At 44.2% G+C, this 16,433-nt stretch overlaps 1 long non-coding RNA gene and 1 pseudogene across 1 annotated transcript; both read left to right on the forward strand.

Moving 5' to 3' along the window:
- Nucleotides 1–16,433, forward strand: part of LOC141182657 (uncharacterized) — a 1,085,038-nt pseudogene that overhangs the window by 546,874 nt on the left and 521,731 nt on the right.
- On the forward strand, nt 754–16,426 carry LOC141182675 (uncharacterized). The gene is made up of 3 exons (XR_012257939.1): nt 754–818; nt 4,201–4,312; nt 16,138–16,426. It is a non-coding gene; the product is annotated as an uncharacterized lncRNA (long non-coding RNA).

The raw sequence follows: 16,433 nt of genomic DNA on the forward strand, positions 1-16,433 counted from the left end.
CGTACACGCGCGGCTCCGCTCCGTACGCCTCGTACACGCGCGGCTCCGCTCCGTACGCCTCGTACACGCGCGGCTCTGCTCCGTACACCTCGTACACACACGGCTCCGCTCCGTACACCTCGTACACACACGGCTCCGCTCCGTACACCTCGTACACACGCGGCTCTGCTCCGTACACCTCGTAGACACACGGCTCCGCTCCGTACACCTCGTACACAGGCGGCTCCGCTCCGTACACCTCGTACACAGGCGGCTCTGCTCCGTACACCTCGTACACACGCGGCTCTGCTCCGTACACCTCGTACACACGCGGCTCCGCTCCGTACACCTCGTACACACGCGGCTCTGCTAAGTTCACCTCGTACACACGCGGCTCTGCTCCGTACACCTCGTACACACGCGGCTCTGCTCCGTACACCTCGTACACGCGCGGCTCCGCTCCGTACACCTCGTACACGCGCGGCTCTGCTCCGTACACCTCGTACACACGCGGCTCCGCTCCGTACACCTCGTACACACGCGGCTCTGCTCCGTACACCTCGTACACGCGCGGCTCTGCTCCGTACACCTCGTACACGCGCGGCTCTGCTCCGTACACCTCGTACACACGCGGCTCCGCTACATCCACACTGTAAACCCCTCCTGACCCCACACATAACCTTCAGCTCATCCAGCACCATGACAACCAGCACAGCAGAGTCCTGCATCCACTGAGGCCCCTGATCATGTGACCCCTGACTCCTCCCCTCCTGTGACCTCATCACAGCTCCTGTGCGCACAGAGCAGCCATATATGTGGTGGCGGCTCTGCAGGTGGAGGTATGTGGAGACCCCATTACTGGGCGCAGGGGGCATTAACCCCTTCAGCACGGAGACTCTTTATAAGAATCATAAGGTTTTTGTTCTGTTTCCTGTAATAGATACATAAGACCCAACTATGGAGACAGGAAGGAGGAAACGTATTGTTCTCATAGTACAGGACCCCTTTACTGACCCCACAGTGTAATGCTCCCATTATGCCCCTTATGCAGGATGTATGATGCCCCACACAGTGTAATGCCCCCATTATGCCCCTTATGCAGGATGTATGATGCCCCCACACAGTGTAATGCCCCCATTATGCAGTATGTATGATGCCCCCACAGTGTAATGCCCCCATTATGCCCCTTATGCAGTATATATGATGCCCCCCACAGTGTAATGCCCCCATTATGCCCCTTATGCAGTATGTATGATGCCCCCACACAGTGTAATGCCCCCATTATGCCCCTTATGCAGTATGTATGATGCCCCCACAGTGTAATGCCCCCATTATGCCCCTTATACAGGATGTATGATGCCCCCCACACAGTGTAATGCCCCCATTATGCCCCTTATGCAGTATGTATGATGCCTCCACACAGTGTAATGCCCCCATTATGCCCCTTATGCAGTATGTATGATGCCTCCACACAGTGTAATGCCCCCATTATGCCCCTTATACAGGATGTATGATGCCCCCCACACAGTGCAATGCCCTCATTATGCCCCTTATGCAGTATGTATGATGCCCCCATTATGCCCCTTATACAGGATGTATGATGCCCCACACAGTGTAATGCCCTCATTATGCCCCTTATGCTGAATGTATGATGCCCCCAGTGTAATGCCCCCATTATGCCCCCTATGCAGTATGTATGATGCCCCACAGTGTAATGAACCCATTATGCCACCTATGCAGTATGTATGATGCCCCACACAGTGTAATGCCCCCATTATGCCCCTTATGTGGTATGTATGATGCCCCCACACAGTGTAATGCCCCTTATGCAGTCTGTATGATGCCCCCCACACAGTGTAATGCCCCCGTTATGCCCCTTATGCAGTATGTATGATGCTCCCACACAGTTTAATGCCCCCATTATGCCCCTTATGCAGTATGTATGATGCCCCCACACAGTGTAATGCCCCATTATGCCCCTTATGCAGGATGTATGATGCCCCACACAGTTTAATGCCCCCATTATGCCCCTTATGCAGTATGTATGATGCCCCCACACAGTGTAATGCCCCCATTATGCTTCTTTTTCAGTATGTATGATGCCCCCACACAGTGTAATGCCCCATTATGCCCCTTATACAGTATGTATGAGGCCCCCACACAGTGTAATGCCCCTATTATGCCCCTTATACAGGATGTATGATGCCCCCACAGTATAATGCCCCATTATGCCCCTTATGTTGTATGTATGATGCCCCCACACAGTGTAATGCCCCCATTATGCCTCTTATGTAGTATGTATGATGCCCCCACACAGTGTAATGCCCCCATTATGCCTCTTATACAGGATGTATGATGCCCCCCACACAGTGTAATGCCCCTATTATGCCCCTTATGTAGTATGTATGATGCCGCACACAGTGTAATGCCCCCATTATGCCCCTTATGCAGTATGTATGATGCCCCACACAGTGTAATGCCCCCATTATGCCTCTTATGTAGTATATATGATGCCCCCACACAGTGTATTGCCCCTTATGCACAATGTATGATGCCCCCACACAGTGTAATGCCCCCATTATGTCCCTTATGTAGTATGTATGATGCCCCCACACAGTGTAATGACCCCATTATGCCCCTTATGTAGTATGTATGATGCCCCCACACAGTGTAATGCCCCCATTATGCTCCTTATGCAGGATGTATGATGCCCCACACAGTGTAATGTCCCCATTATGCCCCTTATGTAGTATGTATGATGCCTCCACACAGTGTAATGCCCCTTATGCAGTATATATGCTGCCCCCTCAGTGTAATGCCCCCATTATACCCCTTATGCAGGATGTATGATGCCCTCACACAGTGTAATGCCCCTTATGCAGTATATATGCTGCCCCCTCAGTGTAATGCCCCCATTATACCCCTTATGCAGGATGTATGATGCCCCCACACAGTGTAATGCCCCATTATGCCCCTTATGTAGTATGTATGATGCCCCACACACAGTGTAATGCCCCAATTATGCCCCTTATGTAGTATGTATGATGTCCCCACACAGTGTGATGCCCCCCTTATACAGTACGTATGATGCCCCCACACAGTGTAATTCCCCCATTATGCCCCTTATGCAGGATGTATGATGCCCCCACACAGTGTAATTCCCCCATTATGCCCCTTATGCAGGATGTATGATGTCCCCACACAGTGTAATGCCCCCATTATGCCCCTAATGCAGGATGTATGATGTCCCCACACAGTGTAATTCCCCCATTATGCCCCTTATGCAGGATGTATGATGCCCCCACACAGTGTAATGCCCCCATTATGCCCCTTATGCAGTATGTATGATGTCCCCACACAGTGTAATGCCCCCATTATGCCCCTTATGCAGGATGTATGATGCCCCCACACAGTGTTATGCACCCATTATGCCCCTTATGCAGTATGTATGATTCCCTCACACAGTGTAATGCCCCCATTATGCCCCTTATGCAGGATGTATGATGCCCCCACACAGTGTAATGCCCCCATTATGCCCCTTATGCAGTATGTATGATTCCCTCACACAGTGTTATGCACCCATTATGCCCCTTATGCAGTATGTATGATTCCCTCACACAGTGTAATGCCCCCATTATGCCCCTTATGCAGGATGTATGATGCCCCCACACAGTGTAATGCCCCCATTATGCCCCTTATGCAGTATGTATGATGCCCCCCACAGTGTAATGCCCCCATTATGCCCCTTATGCAGGATGTATGATTCCCTCACACAGTGTAATGCCCCCATTATGCCCCTTATGCAGAATGTATGATATCCCCACACAGTGTAATGCCCTCATTATGCCCCTTATGCAGGATGTATGATGCCCCCATTATGCCCCTTATGCAGAATGTATGATATCCCCACACAGTGTAATGCCCCCATTATGCCCCTTATGCAGGATGTATGATGCCCCCCACAGTATAATGTTCCGTCTGAAGTCCTGCAGTTGGAATAATATCTCTGGAAAATAGTTTTCCCTCTGCCTGCTCCCCTACATGTAGACCCTCAAGCATGTATATAGAAACAACCTTTATTCCAAATGGATTAAAAATTCATGTTCTTAAAACAAGCGCTGATTCAGATGCATTCAACTGACTCGTTTTGAACCAATAAAGTTCTTACTCCTAGAATTGCAATTTCATTTGGATTAAAGGTTGTTTTTATTTATTTTTCAGATATTTCCACGTGAATGGTGCTGGATTATTCACCTGCCTCTTTTTGCTCTAATTACTTGTGGCTGATACAAGCTTTCAGCTCGGGCACTACCGATGGACTTCATCAGAAATAGTGAGTGAGCTGGATATATTGTTTTTTATTTTTTTGTTCCTCCAGCATGTAGGGGAGCAGGCCTTACTCTGCTCCCAACCGTCCTGAATTCTGCGGGACTGTCCCGTCATGGCTCAGCTGTTCTCCTGCGGGACTGTCCCGTCACGGCTCAGCTGTTCTCCTGCGGGACTGTCCCGTCACGGCTCAGCTGTTCTCCTGCGGGACTGTCCCGTCACGGCTCAGCTGTTCTCCTGCGGGACTGTCCCGTCACGGCTCAGCTGTTCTCCTGCGGGACTGTCCCGTCACGGCTCAGCTGTTCTCCTGCGGAACTGTCCCGTCACGGCTCAGCTGTTCTCCTGCGGGACTGTCCCGTCACGGCTCAGCTGTTCTCCTGCGGGACTGTCCCGTCACGGCTCAGCTGTTCTCCTGCGGGACTGTCCCGTCACGGCTCAGCTGTTCTCCTGCGGGACTGTCCCGTCACGGCTCAGCTGTTCTCCTGCGGGACTGTCCCGTCACGGCTCAGCTGTTCTCCTGCGGGACTGTCCCGTCACGGCTCAGCTGTTCTCCTGCGGGACTGTCCCGTCACGGCTCAGCTGTTCTCCTGTGGGACTGTCCCGTCACGGCTCAGCTGTTCTCCTGCGGGACTGTCCCGTCACGGCTCAGCTGTTCTCCTGCGGGACTGTCCCGTCACGGCTCAGCTGTTCTCCTGCGGGACTGTCCCGTCACGGCTCAGCTGTTCTCCCGGCTTCTTATACTCACCGCTCCGATGTTGGGCTGTAGCTCCTCCTGCTCAGTGGGGGTATGGGGGGAGGGTGTCAGTGAATAAGTTAAATTATATTACTCAGTAGATGCCTCTTCATTCTCCTGTGACCACACCTGCCCGCGACTCCAACCAGGAACTCAGTATCCAGAGGCTGAAGATCTAACCATTGAGCTACAGCTCCAAATGGTGAACATAGGAGGATTTAGTTAACTTGACTTTACAGTGCAGTCAATGCATCCAGAAGCAGCTCATATAATTCCATAGAAATACATTGTGTATAGCAGTATTTTTATGGTGCCTGTATACTGAGCAGAAGAAAATGATTATTTTGGTCCTATAAATGAAAAGTGGTAAATTTATGAGCTATTACAAATTATGTTTTTTCTGAGAGTCCCTGGTTTTGAACCCTCAACCTCAAAACATTACAGACACAGCAGAATGAATGGATTTCTATACTCACATTGTACACGCCTCTTCATTCTCCTGTGACCGCACCTGCCCGAGATTTTTTTCATCCTATAAAATTTCTTAAAAATAATATAGAAAAACACTTGATAATTAAATAAAAATTGTAATTTTTAATGAGTTTTGTAAAAAATAATGAACATCACAAATCCGCACATAACATGGACATATTTGGTGTCCCTGTAATCGTAACGACCTGCAGAACACAGCGATCAGATTATTTATGGGGATCGGTAAATGGCGCAATAAAAATCTTCTCTGACTATTGTGTGTTTGCTGCGTTTCTATTATGCGTTTTCCTGCTTATTTGATGTGATTTTGGGGCGGATATGAAGCAGAGTTTTTAACGCTTTTTAATAGTACAGAAAAGCTTTGATTCTGCGCTTAAAAACGCAGCTGAGTTTTTTTTCTTCATCCGTTTTTTTCAGAAGAAGCATATAGAGAAAATGCACCAAAACCGCAGAGTAGTGATGAGGGTGTATTGTTAACCCTTTCGGCAAGCACGCTCTGGTGCTTGCAGAGTATTTTCAGCGTGTTTGGCATCTATGTTTGAGCCGCTGCATGTGTGTGACGGCACTAAGATTAATACCAAGCGTGCTAACAATACACACTCACTCATCTCGCTCTTCAAACGCTTCTATGTGGAGCCTAAAAAATGCAGATACTTCGTTATGTTCAAAATCAAAGCTTTTCTGTCCTATAGAAAGCACCTTAAAAACACGGCTTCACATCTGCACCAAAACGCATCAAATAAGGGGAAGAAAATTGTTCTTGTGTAGTTTGGTGCGGACATCTGCAGACACACAGATGACGTCGCGCTGCCCCGAAAGATAAGACTCATGGCCTCTCATCGACCCACCAGGTGGCACTGACCTGGACTCTGGACCAGAGACCCAGGAATCCATCTGCTTATCTCTGTCCCAGATACAGTGGACAGTCCCGGATTTGGGTCTACACCCTACAGTCTCAGGCTCCTCACTACCAACGCCCCTCTGACAACTCTTTCTACGGGGGGGGGGGGGGGGATTGTAAATGGGCGTGGATTGGGGTGTGGCCAGGGGCATGACCAAAATTTGCCATGGCGCGCGTAACTGGTGAAAGGAAACCACAATATCATTGAGAATAATAAGTGGTGACATCCATATATTGGGGTATGGTATAGATAGATATATTGATGACATTTTTGTCATCTAGTCAAGGACGAGTGAACAATTTCTTGAATTTGTCAAGGAACTCAACATCAATAGAGTGGGCTTTAGATTTATATCCAAGTTTAATTATTACCAGTTCCTCGATATACTAATCAAGAAAGAACGGGATGGGACCCTAGAAACATAAACCTACAAAGCACTAATAATCTATTCAAGTGGGTTAGCCACCACCCCATCCCCCCTAAAAAAAAAAAAAAAAAAAAAAAAAAGAATGCAAAAGGGACAGTTTTTAAGGCTGAGAAGGAACTGTTCTAATGTCACAGATTTTAATATGCAGGCAATAGACATGAATACCAGATTCAGGGAAAAAAGATATCCACAGTACATTTTGGATTCCGCATGATCATTTGCAGAAAAACAGGAGAGAGAGACACTCCATACCTAACCAAGAGATCAAGAAAAGGATGGGATAACACAAGTAATAGGAACTTACGCCAATCAGAGTGACCATATCTTTAATATCCTCAGATAACACTGGGATATACCTGTGGTTGACTTGGACCTGAGGGTGCTGTGGGATCTACTCCCACAATAACTTTCAGAAAGGGTCAGTCAATTATGGACTGCTTAGTGAATAGTTTCTATAAAAAAAAGTACGGATCCGGGAAATATTTTTGAGTTGGAGTCGGCAGGAAGTGGAAAGGGCTTGGATATGTGGCTTGAAGGGGAGATCAGAGTACAGGGTTACCCCGAGGCAGCGAGTCTGTGGAACTGTGGAGAGTGAGCAGTCATTTACTTTAACAGATAGGTCTGTTGAGGGAGTTGAGTGAGATGGGGGATAGATGATAAATTCTGTTTTGTCCATGTTAAGTTTTAGAATTCTAGCAGAGCAGAAGTATGAAATAGTGGACAGACATTGTGAGATTCTGGTTAGTAGGGAGGTGATATTGGGTCCAGAGAGGTAGATCTGTGTATCATCAGCATAGAGGTGATACTGAAATCTGTGGGATTCTACAAGCTGTCCTAGGCCAAAGGTGTAAATGGAGAAGAGCAGGAGCTTTAGGCATGAACCTTCCGGGACACCGACACATAGGGGCCGAGGTGAAGAGGTGGTGTGTGAGACTCTGAATGTCCAATCAGTTAGGTATAATGAAATCCAAGATACGGCCAAGTCTGTGATGCCAAGTGATGAGAGAATCTGTAGTAATAGGGAATGGTCCACCATGTCAAAAGCAGAGGACAGAATAGTGTCGCTTGGATTTGGTGGCTAGTAGGTCATTGGTGACTTTAGTCAGGGCAGTTTCAGTGGAATGGTGTAGTCGGAAGCCAGATTGAAAGCGGTTGAAGAGGGAGCAGGAGGAGAGGTGGAAGGACAGTTCATGATGGACATGTTGTTCCAGTAATTTTTTGAGGCATATAGGAGAAGAAATATGAGGCGATAGCTAGACAGAGAGGATGGGTCATCAGAGGGCTTTTTGGGGAGGGGTGTGATTGAGGCATGTTTAAAGTATGAGGGGAAGACACCAGTTGTTAGTGATAGGTTGAAGAAATGGGTTAGGGTTGGAGTAAATTCTGTTGTGAGATTTGGGATGAGGTGGGAAGGCAACGGGTGCTGTGAGGGTTGTTGGCCAAAGCTTTCTCTAATGTTATCAATCTTCTGCTTGAAGAATGAGGCAAAGTCTTCAGCTAAGATGGGTGGAGAGGGAGGACGTGCTTGGGGACGGAGGAGAGAATTTATAGTGTTGAATATTTGTTTAGGGTTGTGAGACTGGGAGGATATGAGAGATGAGAAGTATGTTTGCTTTTCTGCAGGGAATGTGGACTTGAAAGTAGTGAGGGATAGTTTGAATGCGTTGAAGTGCCTCTTTGATGTGGGATCTTTTTCATCTCCGATCAGCAACTCTGGTCTAGTCTCTCTGGTGTGCAAGGGTTGCCTGTTAATTTTACGAGCTTTGGTATGTGTGAGAGGGGCAGCCGCTTCGAGAGCTGTAGATAATGTGGTGTTATATAAAGCGGCAGCAGCATCTGCATTGTGTAAGGATTCAAACTTACATTTGAAAGAGGGAGAAGGGACTCAGAAAGTGAATGTAGATCAAGGAGCTTAACCACTTCGCGCCAGAGCCTGTTTTTGCCTTCGTGACCGGGCCAATTTTTTCAATTCTGACCACTGCCAGTTTATGAAGTAATTACCCTGGAACGCTTCAACGTATTCCCCTGATTCTGAGATTGTTTTTTCGTGACATATTGTACTTCATGGTAGTGGTAAAATTTCTTCGATATCACTTGCGTTTATTTGTGAAAAAATCGGAAATTTGGCGAAAATTTTGAAAATTTTGCAATTTTCAAACTTTGAATTTTCATGCCCTTAAATCAGAGAGATATGTCACACAAAATAGTTAATAAATAACATTTCCCACATGTCTACTTTACATCAGCACAATTTTGGAACCCAAATTTTTTTTTGTTAGGGAGCTATAAGGGTTAAAAGTTGACCAGCGATTTCTCATTTTTCCAACAAAATTTACAAAACCATTTTTTTAGGGACCACATCACATTTGAAGTCACTTTGAGGGGTCTTTATGACAGAAAATACCCAAAAGTGACACCATTCTAAAAACTGCACCCCTCAAGGTGCTCAAAACCACATTCAAGAACTTTATTAACCCTTCAGGTGATTCACAGGAATTTTTGGAATGTGGAAGAAAAAAATTAACATTTAACTTTTTTCACAAAAATGTTACTTTAGACCCAATTTTTTTATTTTCACAGGGGTAACATGAAAAAATGGACCCCAAATTTTTTTGTGCAATTTCTCTTGAGCGTGCTGATACCCCATATGTGAGGGAAAACCACTGTTTGGGCGCACGGCAGGGTTCGGAAGGGAAGGAGCGCCATTAGACTTTTTGAATGTAAAATTTGTCTGAATAATTAGCGGACGCCATGTTGCGTTTGGAGAGCCCCTGATGTACCCAAACAGTGGAAACCCCCCACAAGTGCCACCATTTTGGAAACTAGACCCCTTAGGGAACTTATCTAGATGTGTGGTGAGCACCTTGCACCCCCAGCTGCTTCACAGAAGTTTATAATATTGAGCCGTAAAAATAAAATTTTCACATTTTTCCCTCAAAAAATGTTTTTCATTCCCTAATTTTGTATTATCATAAGGGTAACAGGATAAATTGCACCATGAAATTTGTTGTGCAATTTCTCCTGAACACGCCGATACCCCATATGTGGAGGCAAATTACTGTTTGGGCACATGGCAGGGTTTGAAAGGGAAGGAGCGCCATTTGACTTTTTGAATGTAAAATTTGTTTGAATAATTAGCGGACGCCGTGTCACATTTGGGGAGCCCCTAATGTGCCTAAACAGTGGAAACCCCCCACAAGTGACCCCATTTTGTAAACTACACCTCTCAAGGAATTCATCTAGGGAAGTAGTGAGCATTTTTTAATTTTTAAATTTATACCATTGGGCAGTGAAAAAAGCATAATTATATTTTTACCACAAAAAAATGTTTTACCCTCAGATTTTACATTTTCACACAGGGCAATGGGTAAAAATGGTGCCGAAATGTGTCACACAATTTCTTCTAAAAGTGTCAATACCCCATATGTGGCTGTATCGTACCACTTAGCCATACGGTGAGATTTGAGGGGGAAGGAGCGCTATTTGACAATTGGAGAACAAATTATTGTAGAATAGGCATTTGGATTTGGGAGCATAAAATTTTCTGAATTTCTTTTGGGGGGCAAGGACCATTTTGCTTTTCCAGAGCCTTTCTGCTACCAGTAACTTGGAAGTCCCTTATATTTTTAACAGATGATGGACCTAAGTGGGGACTAGCTTTTTTTGAGGACTGAGTTGAAGCTTTTATTGGGAACATTTTACGTAACATTTATCCGGCGCTCTAGGCTGAGCACTTACATCGGGGTTTCCATCTAATTTTCCAAGTGATGTAATTCAGATGAAACCCCTGCAGGATCCATTCACTGTAATGAGGCAGCAGAGTTACTCTGGACTCCGTCTGGCCTCTGTTTAGTGGTGTCCTTTTTTTCAGAAGTGCACAAAACTGTGGCCAACCGCACTTTTATGCACGCCTAAAACAAATGACACCGTGGGATCCCAGGCTAGACGGCATCCACAGTGGCCTATATCTGCCTCATTACAGGGAATCTTCCATCATGGGTTCTGGCTGAATCACGTATTTCAGAGATTTACACGGAAACTCTGGTGTAAGTGCTCAGCGCAGAGCACAGGATAAATGTGAGCAGAGCCTTACTGGGATCTTTGGGAGACATAATAAACAAATCAGTAGCAGGTGAATAATATTTGTTTTATTTATTTTTTATGCCGTTCCTAGTGTAATATAACTGATTAGATTACTTTATTCTTCGGGTCGGTGCGATTACAGAGATACCAGATTTATATCGGGTTTTTATGACTGACAGCTGTCACACACTAAAATACGCTTTTTTTGCAAAATCTAGTTTTTGCATCACCATATTTTGAGAGCTATAATTTTTCCATATTTCGGCCGATAGAGTCATGTGATGGCTTGTTTTTTGCGGGACGAGTTGAAATTTTTATTGGAACCATTTTTGGGCACGTGACATTTTTTGATCGCTTTCTATTCCGTTTTTTGGGAGGTAAAATTAACAAAAACCAACAATTCAGAAATTGTTTTTTGAGTTTTTTTTTATGCCGTTCTGCGTGTGGTAAAAGTGATCAGGCAGCGTTATTCTTCGGGTCAGTACGTTTACAGCGATACTACACTTACTGTATTTTTTTCATGTTTTGGCGCTTTTACACAATAAAACAATTTTATAGAAAAAAAAATATTTTTTTTGCATTGCTTTATTCTGAGCGCTATAACTTTTTTATTTTTTGGCTGATGGAGCTGTATGGCGGCTTTTTTTTGCGGAACAAGATGACGTTTTCAGTGGTACCATTTTTATTTCTATTCTACTTTTTGATCGCATTTTTTTCCACTTTTTGTTTGGCGATATGATGAAAAAGCATATTTTTTTGCTTCGTTTTTTATTTATTTTTATTACGGTGTGCACAGAAAGAGTTAATTAGTGTGACAGTTTTATAGCACGGGTTGTTTCGGACGCGGCGATACCAAATATGTGTACTTTTTTTGGTTTTGTAATAATTTACGGATTTATTGGTTTAATATTTTATTTATTTATTTTTATTTATTTTGTGATTTTTTTTTTTAATAGTTTAAAAACTTTTTTTTTTACTTTTTTTTACATTTTTACTTAGTCCCTGTATGGGACATTAATTTTTATTTTTCTGATCACTGATCTCATGTAATGTAATACACATATATTACATTATATGAGATCTTCACTGACTTTCAGTCAGTTTCCTGTCTGGCATCAGCTACATACAGGCTGAAGTCAGACAGGAAGGACACCATATATGGCAGAGCTGGAGGCGGTCATGTGACCTCCAGCTGCCATAGCAACCCCAGGTCCTCAAACGAAACGGAGGTCTTCGGAGGTAAGTAAGACGACCCCCTCTCTTCCTGCTGTCTCCTATATGCCGTGATCACTATAGATCACAGCATATAGAAGACAGCAAAGGGTTAACATCACTGGGACCTGATCTAATCAGGTCCCGATGATGTACCCTGTCAGAGCTAACGCTCTGCACCGGAATCGCAGTGCTTGCAGGACCCTGGGGGTCCTGAGCACTGCGAGACCACCCACCGTTTTTAAACGTCGGCACTGCACAGAGCCCGGCAAGCGCCGACGTTTATCTACAGTGGGCGGTCGGGAACCGGTTAAGATTTCTGCGAGGGTGTGCAGGTTTGTGAAGTGGGGATTGTGGACCTAGAGAGGAGAGGGAAGATAATGTAAGTAGGTTGTGGTCAGAAAGAGGGAGAGGTGAGTTAGAGATGTTAGATACAGAACAGAGAAGGGAGAAGATGAGGTCCAGTGTGTGGACATCTTTGTGAGTGGCTGCGGAGGACCATTGAGCGAGGCCGAAAGAGGAAGTGAGAGATAGAAGCTTAGAGGCAGCTGTGAGGGAAGTATCAGTGGGGATGATGAAGTCACCCATGATGATAGTGGGGTTGTCAGCGGAATGGAAATGAAATTAACCCCTTCTCGACCTTGGGATTTTCCGTTTTTGCATTTTCGTTTTTTGCTCCCCTTGTTACCAGAGCCATAGCGTTTTTATTTTTTGGTCAATATGGCTATGTGAGAGCTTATTTTTTGCGGGACGAGTTGTACTTTTACACGCCATCACTGGTTTTACCATATCGTGTACTGGAAAACGGGAAAAAAAATTCCAAGTGCGGTGAAATTGCAAAAAAAAGTGCAGTACCACAGATTTTTTTTTTTTTGATTTTTTTTACCACGTTCACTGAATGCTAAAACTGACCTGCCATTATTATTCGCCAGGTGTTATGAGTTCGTAGACAACAAACATGTATAGGTTCTTTTTTATTTAAATGGTGAAAAAAAAATCCAAAGTTTGCTAAAAAAAAAAAAAAAAAAATGGCACCATTTTCCGAGACCCGTAGCATCTCCACTTTTCAGGATCTGGGGCTGAGTGAGGGCTTATTTTTTGCGCACCAATCTGATGTTTTTATTGATACCATTTTGGGGTAGATCCGATGTTTTGATCGCCCGTTATTTCATTTTATTGCAATGTTGCGGCGACCCAAAAAACGTAGTTCTGGCGTTTAGAATTTTTTTTCTCATTACACCGTTTACCGATCGGATTAATTCTTTTTTTATATTGATAGATCGGGTGATTCTGAACGCGGCGATACCAAATATGTGTATTTTTTATTATTTTACTTTGAATGGGGCAAAAGGGGGGTGATTTAAACTTTTATATTTTTTTCATTTTTTTAATATTTTTAAAAACTTTTTTTTTTTTTTTTTAACACTTTTTGCTTGCGTCTACAAGCTGCAACTGTCCGATCTCCTCTGCTACATACAGGGGACGAATAGATCCCCTGTATGCAGCAGAAATGCTCCTGTACTATGAGTGCTGACCACTAGGTGGCGCTCATAGCGATCAGTGCATGACCACCACTGGGGTCTGCTGCAGACCCAGGGTAGTCATGACCACCCATCGGTGACCCGCGATCAGAGATTGACAGCGGCATTTAACATGTTAACAGCCGCAGGTGGATCGCGATTCCACCCGCGGCTGTTGCGGGCACATGTCAGCTGTAATAACCAGCTGACATGTGCTCGGTTCAGTGCGGGCTCAGTGCCGGAGCCCTCACTGATCCGGGTGTGATGACCCGGGGTGTAATAATACGCCCTGGGTCGTTAAGGGGTTAAAGGGGAATAAGGTAAGAACAGATTCCCTATCTTAGGCTAACATTTAAGCAAACAATTGTCTATACTAGAGAGGAAGTTACAGTGTTACCAAACTGGGACATGAGTTCTCCCACGAAGAACTGAAGATGAAAAGCCACAGCAAGGAGGTATTGAATGTAGTTTGTGAGTACCAGTGAGGAGTCGTACCGATATACCTCAGCCAGTGAGGTACTGACAAATCAACTGGGAGTAGAGGGCACCCATATGGTCCCCATAGAGGATGATGGACCTACCTATAATGATTTTTTGGACTGTTGTAGCCTGTAACAAAAGTTATGTACCGCCAAATGTAACCGGAAAGTTCTTGACTCTGCATAATGCAAAAGAACCATCCATGAAATGTTGTGCCTGCCATCTGATGTATATCAAGTTCTTGTAAAGTAAAGAAAAGTTTATTTTCAGACTTTGGTTTCCCTCATTCATCTCCATACCATCTGGTCTGCGTTATATAGTTATATTTATGTTTTATATTGGGATCTGTGATTTCAGTCTACTCCACTGTGTGTAGGATGTCTATAGGATAATAGAGTATAGTAAAGTTGTTATGGACGTGACTTAACTAACATTGTGCAGTGTGTCTGGTTTCCCTATAGTGACGGATATTTCTTGTTGCTAAAACTGTGATATTTTTTTTACGTTAAACCTTTTTTAAACCACTCTCATTAGTGCGATCATACAACATACAAGCCTCTGATTGCTCCGGTGATGCTCTGTACTACTGTAGTGCCGTGTATTATCACTGCCTGTCAGTGTAATACTAACGGCCCCATACACATGAGATAAGTGTTGGCTGAACGGTCATTTGGCAGACGGCTATCTCTCCTGACTCCTCCATACACAGAAATATTCCAGCTTTCCTGTGGTCTGTATGAGAGAGTCACCTCCAGACTCCTCTAGCGGAGGATTATCTACAGGAAGAACAATAACTGATTAACCTCTGAAATTCATGATGCCAGATTTATCTCTGCCCTGACATCATCTGTCAGGAGGCCCCCAAATACATTATATAGTCTAAACCCCCCCCCCCCCAAAAAAAAATATAGTGCTTTCTTTAGTCTAATATGACCTTTAGTCTAATATGTAGGGGGCATTAAAAGGTAACTTATTGGACGCTGCCTCTGGCCCGGCCTGATAGAATTTAGTACATTGCAGGGCCAGACACCATTATTAGGCATTTATATATCATAGTAACTAGGCAGCCCCATTTTATCAAAACCTTGGGGGAGGAAAAGCATTCAGAATAACTCTGCCAAACCTTCTTAGATGCCATGTTTGCTTTTGACAGCAGCAAGTGGTTAAACTGCCAGGGTTTTTGTTGCAGCTGCATCTGCAGTGTACATCTATGTTCTGGTGCTCAAACGAGTTAATTTTTTTTGTATTTAACGTATTAAAAAATAAGAAAATATGTCTCATGCTTTTGCATGTTTTTTTCTTTTTACAAGAATTTTTGTTGCCAGTTTTCTTTTGAAGCATTTTAATATCTGCTTTTTTTCTGCCGTTTCTCTTGTAATATAGGAAAGCCTAAGGCCAGAAATAAACCCCATAATACACTGTATATGGAGACTTTGGTATCAAATAATTTCTGTCCGAGGTGTTTGTGGAAAGAAAAAAGCTTTTATAAATGTCCCAAACTTCTGTATGTGAATCAGACATGAGATCTAACGTGATAGAAGATTACAGTCCGGGGAAGACGGGAAACATTCATATAGACGGCCGGTGGTGATGTAGTCAGTGATGGACTCTGGCCCAATATGTTTCTAGAGCCGTAGTAGAAGATGAATATGTCGTCCTCCTCATGAAGTAGTTATTTCTCATGTCACGTGTAATGAATATCTCTTGCAGTATTACTAATGCCGATTCCAGTGTCTGTAAATAAAATGATAATTAGCGTCATGGAAGATGAGTTTATGAGAAACGTATTCAGCTGGAGACTCCGAGGAAGAAAGTACTTATTGTTTGTGGGCTAAAATATATAGGTTTTATTGCTAGATGTAAAGAATAAAACTAAATACTGTAAAATAATAAATCTCCTCATATGTTTCCCTTATTATCTCCAGTAATTGTATTATTACACAGGATTGTTATGTTACATTGGCTCATCTTCTTCTCATTCAGGTCTCTACAATATCAGATCCTCTCACTGAAGATCTTCTATATAAGAGAATTTTCCCGATTTACCCATCAAAGATGGATATGGACAGAGACAAGATGGCGGAGAGGATATTACACCTCACCCTAGAGATCCTCTTCCGTCTTACTGGAGAGGTGAGAGATTCTGATGACGTCACATTACATCATTCTTATCTATGGGAATAACAGATGGACAGAACTGGAGAGGTGAGGACTCTGGAAATGTCTGGAGGGAGATTTATTAATGTGTCTCTCCATAACCAGGATTACACAGTAGTGAA

This window comes from Phyllobates terribilis, unplaced genomic scaffold, assembly GCF_046119375.1.
Source record: "Phyllobates terribilis strain yellow unplaced genomic scaffold, ASM4611937v1 Scaffold_35__1_contigs__length_13245226, whole genome shotgun sequence".
Taxonomy (NCBI): Eukaryota; Metazoa; Chordata; class Amphibia; order Anura; family Dendrobatidae; genus Phyllobates; species Phyllobates terribilis.